The sequence below is a fragment of the Pituophis catenifer genome, unplaced genomic scaffold (genome assembly GCF_029215685.1).
Source record: "Pituophis catenifer annectens isolate HBS135680 unplaced genomic scaffold, rPitCat1.0.hap2 SCAF_1, whole genome shotgun sequence".
Lineage (NCBI taxonomy): Eukaryota > Metazoa > Chordata > Lepidosauria > Squamata > Colubridae > Pituophis > Pituophis catenifer.
The window spans coordinates 82,595,540-82,611,556 of record NW_027256881.1 but is presented as its reverse complement, the minus strand read 5'-3'; positions in this window follow the sequence as shown (position 1 = coordinate 82,611,556).

Here is a 16,017-nt window from a genome sequence, read left to right as displayed (position 1 = left end):
TCTAAAGATAAATAATAACAGAAATTACTGAATCAACATTGTCATGATTTTCTTAGATGTGCTGCAGTTCACAACATACTTTAAATATTCAAACCAATGTACTCATAGAAAAAATACCTGCAAATATACATGTGAACTCTCAAACAAGTTTTGGATATTTAAAAGCCATCATAAATTAGAATATTGCAAATAGCAAATCTGCAGGGGGCAAATCCTTTGAAGCTATGGATATAGATTGTATATTAAACCTAGTTAGTGACCACTCCATAAGAATAAATGTCAGCTAATATCTGCCTAGTTTGCTGGTTGCCCATTTTTTGCATTTCTATCTCAGCAGGCAAGTTAAAAAGGTTTAAGATAACACCTCTGAAAACCAGTACAGTACTGATAACATATTATAATACACTGATTAAAGTATTTTTTAGCATTGGGGAAACTCAGTTCAAACTTCTATTCAATCTTTGAGCTCCCGGCGTGATTTTAGGTGAGAAGGTCACTTTTCTTAGCCTAATTCACTCTATAAGGCTGCTATGTGGGTAAAAATGAGGACAACACATGTACAGCAGAAAAAAATAGGTCCCAGCTGTGTGGAAAAGGGAACAAAATTTTAGTAAATGTTTATTATAACCACAGTCGCTATCAATTTTGCAAATTATATCTATATTGATTCAGGGTAGCAAATAAAAGTCCAAAACGTTCTTGTTTCCTCTTATTCATGCCCTGAGTTGGAGCCAGCAAAAACTTCAACAGCCAGAAAAGTGTCTTCTATTTGCAGAATGTTTTTGACTCAGTGGGGCCTTTTGTTTGGCTCAATAGAATTAGCAACCTTCATCAACCTTCACCACCAGCCCCTTGTTGTCCCTAGGGCCATGGAAAACCAGATGAGGACAGCAAAGGTTAGACAGGACATTGGCAAAAACAATTCCTTCCGTCAGGAGGATCAATTTGGGCGGAATTCTGTCATACTCCTGGTCTGCTATCATTTGATGGTTTATGAACATGCACGAGCTCAGGCATGTCCAACCTGCAGCCTGCAGCTACCTGCAGCCTTGGACAGCTAGTAATGTATCCCCATAAGATTGCAATTAAAAATATTTAAAATATATATTTTGTTATTTATATACATTGACTATATTATATATTTTATACACAGCCCAAGACAATTCCTCTGCTCAACGTAGCCTGGTCAAGCCAAAAGGTTGGTCATGTCTGTGCTAGCTGATCTCAAACAGTAGGCCATTGATTTAGAGTTGCAAGCAGACTTTCCAGTTCTATCCAGAAATACCCTTCTTGAGCCAATCTTTACATCTTCTGCAATCAGCTAGATATCTTAGCTACATAATAATCACAAAATTCAGAAGAGGTTTAACAATTTAGTTAAATTCAATGCCCTCCCAAAATCCATTATTTAAGGAAGATCTGAAGGATACCCCTTTAAACAGAAACTGTCCATGGAGTAGAAGAATAATTGAAATGATGGAACACAATATTATGTATTGCCCTCTCTATGTAAGTGCTTGAAAGGAATTATTTCCATAACTAAATATCCAAGTTGTTCTGATTTGTTTTATCTTGTTATTTTTAAATCAATCTGATTTTATTTCCTTGACCATATCCACGTACTGTTTTACAGTTTGTACAGCACGCCATAATATTTACTCTTAATACTTTTTAGATATTTTACAGCAATTATATTTTTTCTTTTTTGTTCTAATTAATCATGATTTTGTTCTTCATCTGCTGGTCTTTGACCGAAAAAAGATGGGTTGATTGATCGATCGATTGTCATGCTCCTGCTTGTGAATTTTAAACTTTAGATCTCGCTCCTTGAAATCTGCACTTTTTAACATTAGAATTCAGCTAGATCTTGATGAAATCTTGTTTGCACATATTACCAGACTCTTACTTGTCATTGACGAAAGAATACATGAGCAGTCGCTGCTCAATGAACCATTTCCACTCAGGGTTTTCATTCTGCAGATCTCGAAAGTTGTCGTTGGAAACAATGACCCCGTCTTGCTCATAGGCCAATTTAACAATGTAGCGATCATCATAGCACATCATTCTTTTGCCCTTTATTTTGCGGGATGGTGTGTAGATGAGAATTGCTTGCTTGGCCAAGCTTTCAAGGATATGCGGATCTAAAAGTAAAAATGGGGCAGGAAAATGAACAAATACTACCACACACACACATACAGAGAAGAGTTGCATGCAGACGTGGAAGATGGGTTTCAAAATATCAGCATTGCACAAGGAAACAAAAACAGCTTGTAATGTTTTCATTCAGAATACAGAATAATAGAGTTGGGAGGGGACCTTGTAGGTCTTCTTGTCCAACCACCTGCTGATTGGTCAAGTTCATGTATTTATAAAACACCATGTCGGTGCCCATTTAATTTGGAATAAAACCAAATGCTTCCCATTTAATTAGAATATGAAGTGAAATGTAAATTGTCTGGTACATAGTGGTCTCCCAAATGTTCCTGAATATAAATTCTAGCTAACCTGGCCAATGTTGAGAGATGCTAGAAGTTCAGCAACACTTGATGGGTCACACATTCTTGTTTAAACATTGCTTGTTTATTATGTTTATTTTATAAACTGACTCAATAAGCTACAGTATCTGTTAAGCACTCAAAGTTGGCTTGGAATCTAGGATAACTCAACAACTGATTCTCACATCTGGGAGCTGAGCAGCCTAGAAATTTTACAAATTAAGTTGTCATTGAGTACGGAAGTGCAGATACAGCTGAAGGTCATGAATATGGATATTAAAAGGTAACTTGTCCACCAACAAGCACTTTAGTGAGGTAATAAGTGAAATACTGCCCAACAGAACAATCTCTTGAGAAAATAATGTAAAGTTCTACTATAAACAGACAAATACTAGTAGAGTTTACAATGAGAAACATTGTACTACACGTCCTCTGCAATGTAATATTTATAGAATATTCTAGATACATTGCCTGATACAGGTAGTCCTCGACTTACAACCACAATTGTGTCCAAAATTTCTATTGCTAAGCAAGATAATTGTTAAATGAACTGTGCCCCATTTTACGACCTTTTCTGCCACAATTGTTAGATGAATCCCTGCAGTTGTTAAGTTAGTCACATGGTTGTTAAGTGAATCTGGCTTCCTCACTGACTTTGCTTGTCAGAAGGTTGTAAAATGTGATCACATGACCCGGGACACTGCAACCTTCATAAATATGAGTCAGTTGCCAAGTAACTGAATTTTGATCATGTGACCATAGGGAAGCTGCAACGGTCATAAGTTTGAAAAATGGTCACAAGTCATTTTTTTCAGTGCTGTTGTAACTTTGATCATTAAATGAACTGTTGTAGGTCAAGAACTACCTGTACTTTGAAGTCCACTATTATGTTACGCTTCAAAATAAAATGTATCTGATAAGTAAGAGTTGTTAAATCTGTTTCTAACTTATGAGCGTAAGTTGTGAGCTAATCGATTGACGTCAGAGTCTCTGAGAGTCTGAATTCTAGATATTACTGCTATTGGTGCAAAGGAAAAAGCATACTCTTGCTAGTTTTTTCAAGTTACGATTATTTGTAAAAAATAAATAAATAACCAAGCTAGCTGTTTCTTGGACAAAAATAATAAGAATTTAAAGGTTGTTTAAATATTTGAAAACCAGTAGCTATAGCAAAGCTGATTAGGAGTGGTTCTAATAGTTTTTTCTGCCTTATGCTCTTGTACTTCCATAGAAGCAGTGTTCTGATAAATATTTAATCTCATTGATTGCAGTATGAATCATTTAATGTTTAACTGGGAACTAATGCTTCCTATTGAAAATCTGTTGGATCTGTTCATACCTGTGACAGGGGTATCAAATCGAGACTGTTCCTTTCTCCAAGATGGAACAAAAACTTTGATGTACTGGTGACCTCTTTGCTTGAACCAATCTACCACCAGCTGAATTCCTAAGCATGAAAACACTTCTTTGTTTCCATGACTGGAAAAAAATGAAAAGCGATTATTTTTGAATGTTAGCAAGTTACAGTACTTTATAATGGCTTCTGCCGTATATCATATGCTGGATTTAATGAGTTCTTGTGCCTGGCAGCTAAAATTTCTAGCAACTGGGAATGGCTTTTTTCTGTTAAAAAATGGATTTATAGAATTTCATTCGATACTGAAAACCATTTCCTAGCTCAAAATGTATCTAAAAGTATTTCTTTTTCTCACTGTTGTGTAATGTCAATATTGATTTGATGGAGGGACCATCAGTTCCCGAAAAGGCAAAATATATCTGATATACACTGCTCAAAAAAATAAAGGGAACACAAGCAGAAGACATCCGAGATCTGAAAGAATGAAATAGCCTTATTAAATACTTTGTTCGTTACATACAGTAGTTTTGTGTTCCCTTTAGTTGTTTGAGCAGTGTATAAACTACTGTATGTAAAGAAGAAAGTATCTAATAAGGCTATTTCATTCATTCAGATCTCGGATGTCTTCTGCTTGTGTTCCCTTTATTTTTTTGAGCAGTATATTATATATCAGATATAATACATCTATATAATATAATATATCTGATTGCTCTAACACCAATTACATTTTATAGATCTATCTTTTAAAAACAAAGTAAAGAGAGAAGGCTGTTATCTTTGTCTATCTCCCACATCTTTTTGTTATGAAGCTTTTGGGAAGAAAGATCCAAAGTTAGCTATTATTTCACATTCTACTGACCTAGAAATCTATCTGGATGCAGGGCCAGTAGAAAGATAGAAAATATATTGATCTAGCAATGGAATGATAGATGTCTAATAAGATGTCTAATATTCAGGATTGGATCTGATTTGAATAATCTCAAAAAAGTTCTTAGATGCCTGGCACCCAACTCTACAAAAAGAGTTGGGTGTTTTAACCACCTTATTAAAAAGGTGATACATCTGAGTGGTTTGACTTTTGCCTGAAATCAAACTGTTGGCAGTAACATTTCTTTCAACCTGAAGATGTTTACTTGAAATGTAACAGGGAATAGAACAAAACCGAATAACAGAGTTGGAAGGGATCTTGAAGGTCTTCTAGTCCAACCCCCTGACCAAGCAGGAACCCCACTATATCATTTCAGACAAATGGTTGTCCAATCTCTTCTTAAAAACTTACAGTGTTGGAGCAAGTTGTTCCCTGATTAATTGTTCTAACTGTCAGGAAAATTTCTCCTTAGTTCTAGGTTGCTTCTCTGTTCTCTCCTTGAATACATAAGGTACTTGTGTATTCTGCATGAAGTAGAGTTTCTACCCAGTTTTTAATTATCTAGACTCGATCAGATACATGACTATTTAAAAATGCTGGATTTTGAATGCTATGCCATGGCAACACTTAGAATCCTATAAGAGCAGAATCTTATGTAATTGACTTAAATTATACTTAAATTAGTTGCATATAATTAATGGGACTTCTCCCATATTCATTGATTCCTTTCTTTTTAAAATAAAACATGATACAATGGGAATTTGCATGTTGGGCACAGTAGCGGGAACCAGAAAGAAATAGAGTACAATATAGACATAAAATAAATAACACAAATAAATAAATGGGGAGGAACACGTCAATATTAATTAATAATAATAATAATAATAATAATAATAATAATAATAATAATAATAATAATTTTATTTCTATACCGCCCTTCTCCCGAAGGACTCAGGGCGGTGTACAGCCTGTTTAAAAACACAAACAAAACAACAATATAAAATTTAAAATAATTAAATAAAGTGGCTCAGATTTAAAACCCCAATAAATTTAAATATCCCAATTTAAAAGCTATTGTGTTGTTAGTCCGGCCTGGCGGAATAATAGGGTCTTCAGTGAGCAGCGAAACGCCCGGAGGTCGGAGATCTTACGAATTTCCGGGGGCAGTTCGTTCCACAGGGATGGGGCTCCCACAGAGAAGGCCCTCCCCCTGGGCGCCGCCAGTCGACATAACTTGGTTGACGGCACCCTGAGGAGACCCTCCCTGTGGGAACGGACTGGTCGGTGGGAGGCTATTGGTGGCAGGAGACGGTCTCGGAGGTACCCGGGTCCTATGCCATGGAGTGCTTTAAAGGTGGTAACTAACACCTTGAATCGCACCCGGAAGACCACTGGGAGCCAGTGCAGCTCGCGCAGAAGGGGTGTCACATGGGCACAACGAGTTGTGCCCATAACCACCCGCGCGGCAGCATTCTGGACCAGTTGGAGCCTCCGAGTGCTCTTCAAGGGGAGCCCCATGTAGAGAGCATTACAATAGTCCAACCGGGAAGTAACAAGGGCATGAGTGACCGTGCGTAGGGCATCCCGATCCAGAAAGGATCAAAAATAATAACACAAAATGGAACAAAATACCCTAAAAATGGACAAAATGAAGGTTGTTTTTGAACAGTGGATCCAGAAGTTAATTTTAGAAATGACTGCCATTATAGATTTAAAATTACACTTAAATTAATTGCCTATGATTAATAGGATCTCTTCTTGTGTATTTATTTATTCCATTCTTTTTTAGAATTCTCAGTTTGGGAACAGCTTTTTCACTGAAGCAATTTGTATGCCATCTACTCCCTGGACTCCAGGTGGCTTCATACAAAATAAACAAAAATTTTGAGTGAAACACAGAACATGTAACAAAAAGGAAGAAGCAGGGTTTTTTTTTCTTGTAGTTTTTCTTGTCTTCATGGAATCTAACCAAGTAGGCAATAATTTTAGCAGTATCCCACAATTACATAGTAAATCTACTTAATTTCTTCTATGTTGTAAAAGTATCTATTCAAAAATCCTAGAGTAAGCTAATGATTACTCTACGTTGAATATTCTGAATATTAGTTACTGCTTCTATTATATCTTATAGAGTAAAATTCACTTCAAGTCAAGTTGTATTACTGATAGTTTCAAGGACATTTTAGTGTAGTTTTCTTGGCAAAAATACGAAAGTCATTTGCCACTGGCTTCTGAGGTGTTTTTAGGGCTAGAGCTTCCAAACAGAAACTAAATTGAACCCTGTTTAGGTGCTGCCACCTAGCTGAGCATCATGTTATACATATTTTTTCCCCAATTGTGCAGCAATTTCCTGTGGTTTACCTATTTGCATGTACATCTTTCTAATCTAGAAAAAAGTTCTTTTCTGCAGCCTAGCTGGCACTCCAGTTCCTATGGCATAGACCAAGGGGAGATCCACATAGACTTGTGATGGATGAAATCCATTGTCAGGTTATCAGAAGCTGTTGGTACCCTATTTGGATTTAATTGTACTGAGACTTTATGGTGATTTTGGTATGCAAAGTAACTAGAAGTCTGCTATTTGCTTAGGAAGACGAGCTCCCTAGGACAATTTGCCAATATAGAGCAGTACAGTCATTATTTGAGTAGTAAGATAACCATAACTGGCTAGAGAAGGCTGGTATCGAACAAAGTGGTTTTTCATTTCCTTTAGTTTTACCAACGGGGTTTTTGCACATTCACTAAGCAAATTCACAGAGCTTTTTGATTCCTAAACATAAGAGCTTATTTACATTAGCATTGTTGTAATTGCCCTGTTAGATACATTCTGTTTGATATTGGAGTCCCTCATATCCCCTCCGGGGGTTGCTTGTTCTGGGTTATGTTTGTTCAGACAAATTGTAAAATCCTTGTTGACACAGATCTCACACACAGGTTACTGCATTTTCCTGAGAAACTGTGGACTCCACTCTGAAGGGAGAGCAACTTATTTGTATGGTCACTTATGCTGGTTAAAGAGGTGAGTCAGGCGTCATTTACTCCAACTTTTAGCAATGTCTTGATTAGGTGAACAGCATTACTTATTCTGAGGCCATTAGATGTGTTGGACTATCACTCACATCATTCTCAGCAGATGGGATCTTGCTGGTGGGAGATTATGAGACTCATAGTCCAGCGTGGGTGGTTATGGGAGCAACATGGCGCTCCCATGTGACACCTCTCCTGCGCGAGCTGCACTGGCTCCCGGTGGTCTTCCGGGTGTGCTTCAAGGTTTTGGTCACCACTTTTAGAGTGCTCCATGGCTTAGGACCTGGTTATTTACGGGACCGCCTACTACCACAAGCAGCCTCCCACCGGCCGGTACGCTCTCATAGAGAGGGGCTCTTCCGGGTGCCGTCAGCTAAACAATGTCGACTGGCGGCCCCCAGGGGGAGGGCTTCTCTGTGGGGGCACCCACTATCTGGAACAAGCTTCCCCCAGAGATATGGAGGATCCCGGATCTGCGCACTTTCCACCGTGCTCTTAAAACTCTCCTATTCCAGCAAGCCAGCCTGGCCTAATTTTCTCCCCTGTTTTAAAATTCTTTTAAATCGAAATTTTAATCTGTTTTAAATTATTGGGATTTTTAATTGTTTCGGGCTAAATTATTTAATCTGGTTTTAATTATGTTTTTTAACTTTTGTATCTATGTATTTTATTTTGTGCCTGTTCACCGCCCTGAGTCCTTTGGGAGTAGGATGGTATATAAATCTAATAAAACAAACAAACAAACAGCAGGTGCCAGTTTGTTATTACTATGAGTATTTCCATTTGTAAAAGCTGCGTAATTGCAAAACAACTCAAGGCAATGTACAAAAATTTAAAAAACACATCATAAAAGCAAACAGATAAATTAAAGGCCAATAATGTTATAAACCAAAAAGTTAATCCAACAATATTGTTAATTTTACGTTGTGTGGGTTTCAACTCCAGCATAGCTGGCTGGGAAATTCAGGGAGTTGGAGAGGCACGGATCTTAAAGTCGCCAAGTTTGCTCAAAGGTATATCAAAGGCACACAAAACTGTCATGCAAATCTGAGAAAGGAGCCGGGCATACTGCCTACACAATCCAGGAACTAATATATAAGATAGATTGTAGTTTCACCTTAGAAGAGTCCAGCCTTGTGAAACTCTTCCTTCAATGTACCATGGTAAGAAAATTTAACAAAAATTGATAGTGTCAGAGCTTGCAGTTCAGTAAAGCTGGAGGGCACCTGATTCTGAAATCAGTGGAGTGATGTGTACATGCATGAATCTATTATTTTTTGTTCTTTCTCCACCCCCACCCTCAATTATATTTAAATGTAAGGTCACAGACTCTGCAGTCTCTTTCCTGTGCCACTCACCACACTCTGGTTTTTTGTCATCAGGAAATCTACAAAAGCAACAGTGAAAGCTGTTGTCATAAAAGGAGTTTTATCTTCTCTTGGATTTTGAAATAAAACAGGCAGCAGCACTTTAATTGGCCTTAGGCGCAGATCTCCCTGAGATAGGATGCCTGTCAGTTTAGGAAATGTGCATAAGTGGATTTTGAGAAGAGAGGTTGTTTACACGCGTGGTTATTTAATCTCCTCAGCTACAATTTAGATAAGATCAGTTCACACCACACATGAAATGTCCTTCCTGGGTTCCCTATTTGAATGTAGCACATCTTCATGCAGTCATAGCTCAAATACGTTAGAGAAGAACTTCATGTCATAAAAGTTCAAATGTAACACAATCATAACATTAATACTATGACTTCCTGAAAAGAGGAGTGGTCACCCCAAGAACCCTCAGTTGCATTCAGCATATTTTAAATCTTGACCTATAATATTCTAGGACCGCAGAGCAAATAGAGCCCTTGAGACAACAAAATGGAAAGATGCTTGCCTCATTGCAACGTTGCTCCCATCGATTACAATAGGCCTCAAATGATCAGATGCCGCACTTGGTTCCTCAGTAGAGCCCTGGGGAAATGGGAGGGGCCCCGGTACTCCACAAGCAGCAAGATTGGGCTGAAAACATTGTGTTCCACTCTCACTCTTCCGAGGTCTCTTTCCCATGAGAATCAATTCTTGCAGCAAATCATTCTCCGAAGCCTCTTGACCTAATTTCTCCAGCACTTTGCACACCTCCTTCTTGCTATAGCCCAGCTTATGGAAGAATTCAAGCTTGTTCTGTTGGGCTTCCATGTTTGTGCAAAGATAGGAAATCCTGCAGGATTAGTACTTTCGAAATTGGAGAATCAGATGATGTAGCTGGGAGCAGGGAATATTTGTGCCGCTTTTAGTCAGTAATGATCATCCACGGTAGCAAACTGAGAATATGTCCTTTAGAGAGAGAGAGAGAAAAAAACCACAAAAATAACTATTTGGTGACAATGATAAATCAAAGAAGTGCCAATTAGATGATAAACAACTTCAGGATTAAGCAGTTTTTACAATATAAAATGATTAGTTGTTACAGAATCTATATTTTAAGAAAATTATAAAATCGAAGTATTGTTTACAAAATAATCAATACGTCTCTATTATTTATTTATATCCCACCCTTATTATTTCTTTTATAAATAACTCAAGGTGGCAAACATATCCAACACAACTTCCTCCTCCTATTTTTCTTACAACAACCCTGTGAGATGGGTTGGGTTGAGAGAGAATGACTGACCCAAAATCACCCAGTTGGCTATTATAGTCCAAAGAAAATAACTACATAATTTTAATAAACATAATAGAATTTTTTTCTAGCCTAGAAGTGCATTGTTAGGCAACCCCCAACACTTTCCAATATCTAGGATTTGTACATATAACATTGACAGATGCTCTGAGACAAAAAGCTCTTGGAAGATACCTATTCATATGAATCTCCCTTTTTCAAACTGATGCTCACTGTCAGAATTTGTAACTCACCTGATGAACCTGCAAAAAATAATCCTAAATCATTTGGAAACCCATAAATTGTGAAAGGCTAATGCAGAGTTTTTGCTGTTTAGGATTCTCACATCAATATAATGCTTTGTAAATATTGGATAAAACAAAACAACATTTCTATTTAGATTTCTCTTGAGTTTAAAAAAAAAAGCTAATGAGGATAAAATAGAGTATTTACTTTACCTATCTCAGATAGTGTTAGCCTCTTGACTTACCAGATGTGTGCTGCCTGTCTTGAGATGTTCTGAGCATCAGTCATTCTCTCTTATTAAATATAACCTCTGGGTAACCAAAATCCATCAGAACATCAGGTAATGTGCCTAAGATAGGTGTGCAAGAGTGACGTAGGCCAAATCCTGTGCATGTACATACGCACGCAGATGCTTGACTTCAGCCTTATCTCTGATTAAAACAATGAAAAACAACTTCACCAAGGAGTTGCACTGTGGTTAACAGAGGACAGATACCATCTCTTTTGCTGGTGAAGTAAATAACAAATGGTTAGCAATAAACAAACACTGTCCAGCGTTACTGAAAAAGAAAAGTGTCATTGATAACTTGAGACCCTATTATGAGGTATGTGGGTGACGTTGCTTTGATGGCAAGTTTAAGAACTATTATGTAAAGAGAACCCACAATCCTCTAAAAATTTTGAGCTTCAGCTCATAGAGAGTCCTCGTGAGTAGTCGTTCTCCACATCCTCTTTTTCAAGGCAGAACTGCACTGCACTTCTAAATTTAACTCATTATCATGTCACATACCCTTTGAATTCGGCTAAATCCCTGACACATTTAACAAACATCCCCCCACTCCATATTTTTTTATTCATTTGTGTTACTTTTCTCTTTGTAAAGGGAAAAAAGGCATTCCCCCCCCTCCCAATTTTCAGGCACAGATGCAGGCCTCACACTCATTAAACAAATTATAAGCAAACTAAAATTATAACTCCCCCCAGAGTTACGTACAATAACAGACCTCCGGATTTTTCGTCGGGCCCTGAAAACCTATTTATTTCAACTAGCTGGGCTGGCTTGAGTTAAATTTTAAATTGATTTTAAATTGGTTGTTTTAATTTACGGCCAAAATATTTAATTATTTTAATACTGTTTTTTAAATTTTGTATGCTCTGTTTTTTACTTTGGCTGTTCACCGCCCTGAGTCCTATTTGGAGAAGGGTGGTATAGAAATGGAAACAAATAAATAAATAAATAAATAATGTTTTCAAATAGTTACTTCAACTAACATACATTTTTTAACAAATTCATAGCACTTATGGCTGCAACAATTTTTGTGGAGCCCTTTGAGCTCTGGAGCTTGATTGTATGCTTGGAGATGTTTTGTTACCAGACTAGGTAAACTCTTCAGGGCAGGGGTGAAATGCTCCTGGTTCGGACTGGATCACCCGATCCAGTAGCGATGGCGGCGGGTGGTTCGGAGAACCGGTAGCAAAAATCCCTACACCGCCCCCCCCCCCCATGCTCAGCTGAGTCACACGATCATCAGAGGCTTTTTTTTTTTTACTTTTAAAAGCATTTTTTCTACAACTTCTTCCGACGAAAAAATGCTTTTAAAAGTAAAAAAAAAAGCGGCTCAGCTGGGATCCTCAGAGGTTTTTCAAAGCATTTTTAAAAAAGCCTCTCTGACGATCGCAGCTGAGTTGCCTGATCGCCAGAGGCTTTTCAAAGCATTAGAAAAAATGCTTTGAAAAGTTAAAAAAAAAAAGTTGGCCATGCCCACCCAGTCACATTACACCCCCCCACCAAGCCACGCCCACAGAACCGGTAGTAACACATTTTACATTTCACCCCTGCTTCAGGACTAGAAGTAAGTGGGGTTTACTCTCTGTTTGTCCTGTCAGTGTTGATGGGGGTATTATTTTCTCCCTGGTAGTTCCTTGATTAGGGTATCAATTACTGTTTGTTTGCTTGATGTGCAACTGTAGTATTACAGTATAAATATATGTAAATAGGTTATGGCACTCAGGTATAATTTGCTGTCACTAGTATCGAAATATACCAAAAAGTCTCCAGAGAGGGGCGGCATATAAATTTAATAAATAAATAAATTTAATAAATAAATAAATAAATAAAAAATTGACTTAGGATTTACTTTAATACATTGTGTCCTGGAGGATTACAATATAGGGCGAAATTTGGAGTGGGCAATGTTCATTTTCAAAAATTGAAGAAAAAAACCCAATGAATGAGACTGATCTATGTATAACTAGGTCCAGATATACTGTCATAAGGACATCTTATTCTGTGAGCTTTAAAAATTCCATGTAACTCTATGGGCTGCTAACTAGACATCTCGCTTGCAATTTTGGAGGGATCAACCCTTGCCTCTAATTTGCCAAGGAATGAATTTATACTTGATAATTTTATTTCTGAATGTATGATCTACCAAATATTGCAGCACATTTGAAAAAGTGGTCAACTAATACCTTTGAGTTAGTTTTGACTCCTGGCAGCTGCCTGGACTAGTTCCTGCAGTTTTATTGGCAAAGAAATTCAGAAGCGATTTGTTTTTACCTCCTTTCTAGAGCTGTGACTGGCCCAAGGTCAGCCAGGTGGCTTTGTGCCTAAGTGGAACTCTAGAACTCTCAGTCTCACATTTTCTAGCCTGGTGCCTTCACCACTATTCCAAATTGGCTCTGGGGTCAATACATGTGTCTAAACAGAACTTAACTGCAAGTGAGTGATATGATATAGAGGCCAACCCATCACAAACCCTTGCTAAGTGTTTATTTAGTCAAAATAAACTATCTGCCTGCTTCCTTGTTTGAGAAGCATTTTATAAAAATTTGCAACCCTCACCGCAGCCCACTCCATCTCCACCTCCTATTAATTTTCTGCTTTAATTCTCTCTTCTCCTACAATGAACATCTTCCAATCATCACTTCTCCATAGTTGGTCAGATTGAGCAGCTGTTTCTCAACCTGCAGCTCTGGCACACAGGAAAGGGGAGGTATGGTTGTTTTCCTTCGGTCTCGGCTGCTTAATGTTATTCCCCTGGAGTCTGTCAACATTTGGTGCCATTGTAGTCACGCTCTGAAAGCAGGGAGGGAGGGATTTCCTATGCTTACATTTTTTATTCTTAAAATACTTTGCCTGCAAACTTAATGTTTCCCAGGTCTACTGACCTCCCTCTTGGATTGATTCTAAAGATATATTAAACAATCTGGGCACCAAAAGCTAGCTCTGGATACTCCTTGTTCATACTGAAATATGTGTTTCTGATGTTTTGGTCCAATATGAACCCCCCCCAAATGATTGTTTTAGGCAGAAGTGATTCAGAGAAGGGAAAAAGGGAGACATTAATAGTGACAGTAACAGGAAGAGAAGGAAGGACAAGTATTGGGAATATCACAGATCGTCTGGTCGGTAGGATATGCCATGTTAGGAGCCTATTCCTGTTGAGACCTTTTAGGCTAGTACAGGGGTGTCAAACTCGATTTCATTGAGGGCCGCATCAGGGTTGTGTTTGACCTTGGGGGTGGGTGGGCATGGCCAGGGGGCGTGGCCAGCTCGTCATCACTGTCAGGGGCGCTTGTGGCAGCCAAACGCTCTGCCAGCAAAAACAAGCTCCCAAGCTCCATTTTTGGCTGCTACAGCCTCTTGCAACCCTCTGTCAGTGAAAATGGAGTTCTGTTTTCACTGGCAGAGGGTTGCAGAAGGCCGTGGCAGCTGAAAACGGAGCTCAAGAATCCATTTTCTTTGTCAGAAGCACCATGAGCATGTCCTTCGCTGGTTCCAGGGCAGCCCGACCCTGTGGACCAGATCTAAGTACCCTGAAGGCCGGATCTGCCCCCTGGGCCTTGAGTTTGACATCCCTGGGCTAGTACATCAGTGGTGGATGATGGGAGAGAGGGGAAGGGCTAGGAAGATTGGGAGAGGGTGGGGTGGTGAGATAGGTTTTACAGGGAGCCATGGAGGGAAGAGAAAGGGCAATGAGCCCTAATCTTGACTTCTAAAATTACTCTAATTTTTTTCCCAGATTCTGTTTCTCACTAAAGTTTTGGGTTATTTTTGCTCAGCCATAAGCTAAAATGGTTGAGAAGTTGGGAACACAGAGGTTTTTATCAGAATCAAGGAAAAAAAATATTTTTTTCCATTGTGTATCCACATATTTAATTTCCTTCAAGGCTGCAGAGATAACTCTTCCCTGGGAGACAGCTCTTCACTTACTCTCCAAGTAGATGGAATCTATGCCAGTTCCTTGCTTGTACTTGGAGTCCTTTGCAGAGCAGGATACAAGCATACGAGACTACACATTAAGCAAATACTTAAAGATGCTGCTTGGCTCAAATTCGGTCCTGCTTTCTCTCCCCCACCAAGTTCTTTGGCACAACTAAGTTAAAAGAAAATGGTCCGTACTCACAGAAAGCGTAGTGCCTTTGCTTAAGAGACCAGAATGGCTAGGCTGGCTGTGCCTTCACCCCAAGGAGATGCAGAAGGTTGCACTGCGTTTGCAATTCTCAAGGAAGTTCAGATATTTTTTTAAGGCATACTGTTAATTGATTTTGACAAAGTGCAATGTGCAGATTGTAACTCATTTCATGGAAACATTTCTACTTCCTTAATGGGCAACTCCTCATTTACTTACTACAATACACATACTTCATCTTAGCAAAACAGGGAGGGATAGCAGGATTACAACACAAAGGTCGTTGCCCATGTGAGAAATAGAAATCATAAACAGCAGGGTTTTTAGCTTCATTAGAATATTTGCTAGCACTGACATCTTAATCTTATGGACAAATGTGTTTTGTTCTCTCTCTTGCTTTTTGCTGCATTGTGATGCAGAGATTTATTCAACTCCTTTGTTTCCCCTCTCAACATACAAGCCTTGGTGGAATTGCCGTGAGAAACACATAAGGAAATAGGTTGGGTGCTTTTTCCTGCTCGTATTTTACCACAGGGCTCTTAAACCATTTAGCAAAGGTAGAAGATAAAAGCTTTCAGTTGCTGAAGTGATCTGATAGATCAGGCCCGACATGAAGGGTTCCAGCACTGGTTTAAAATGTATATTACTCTAAGAAAACCTGCAAATTTATGATGGTTATTTTGTGTCTTTTAGTATCTCAAAGAAAATTTTCTACCCTGCAAACATGATTAACATGAGAGATCTTAAAGCAATCCAGTTTCAGTCAGATCATGGATAACTAGGGGAGGATTTTGGTGGGATTTAAAATAGAGGTATAAGCCTCCTTCAGCCAAGGGTTGTTCTTGAACAGGGTAGGGCAGCAATTAGTAGGTCAAAATATATTAGCTTTATAACTTAATGAAATTAATGATGCCTCACTGTACAAAGTCTGCTTTTCCTTTTCTTTCACCCTAACAAAAT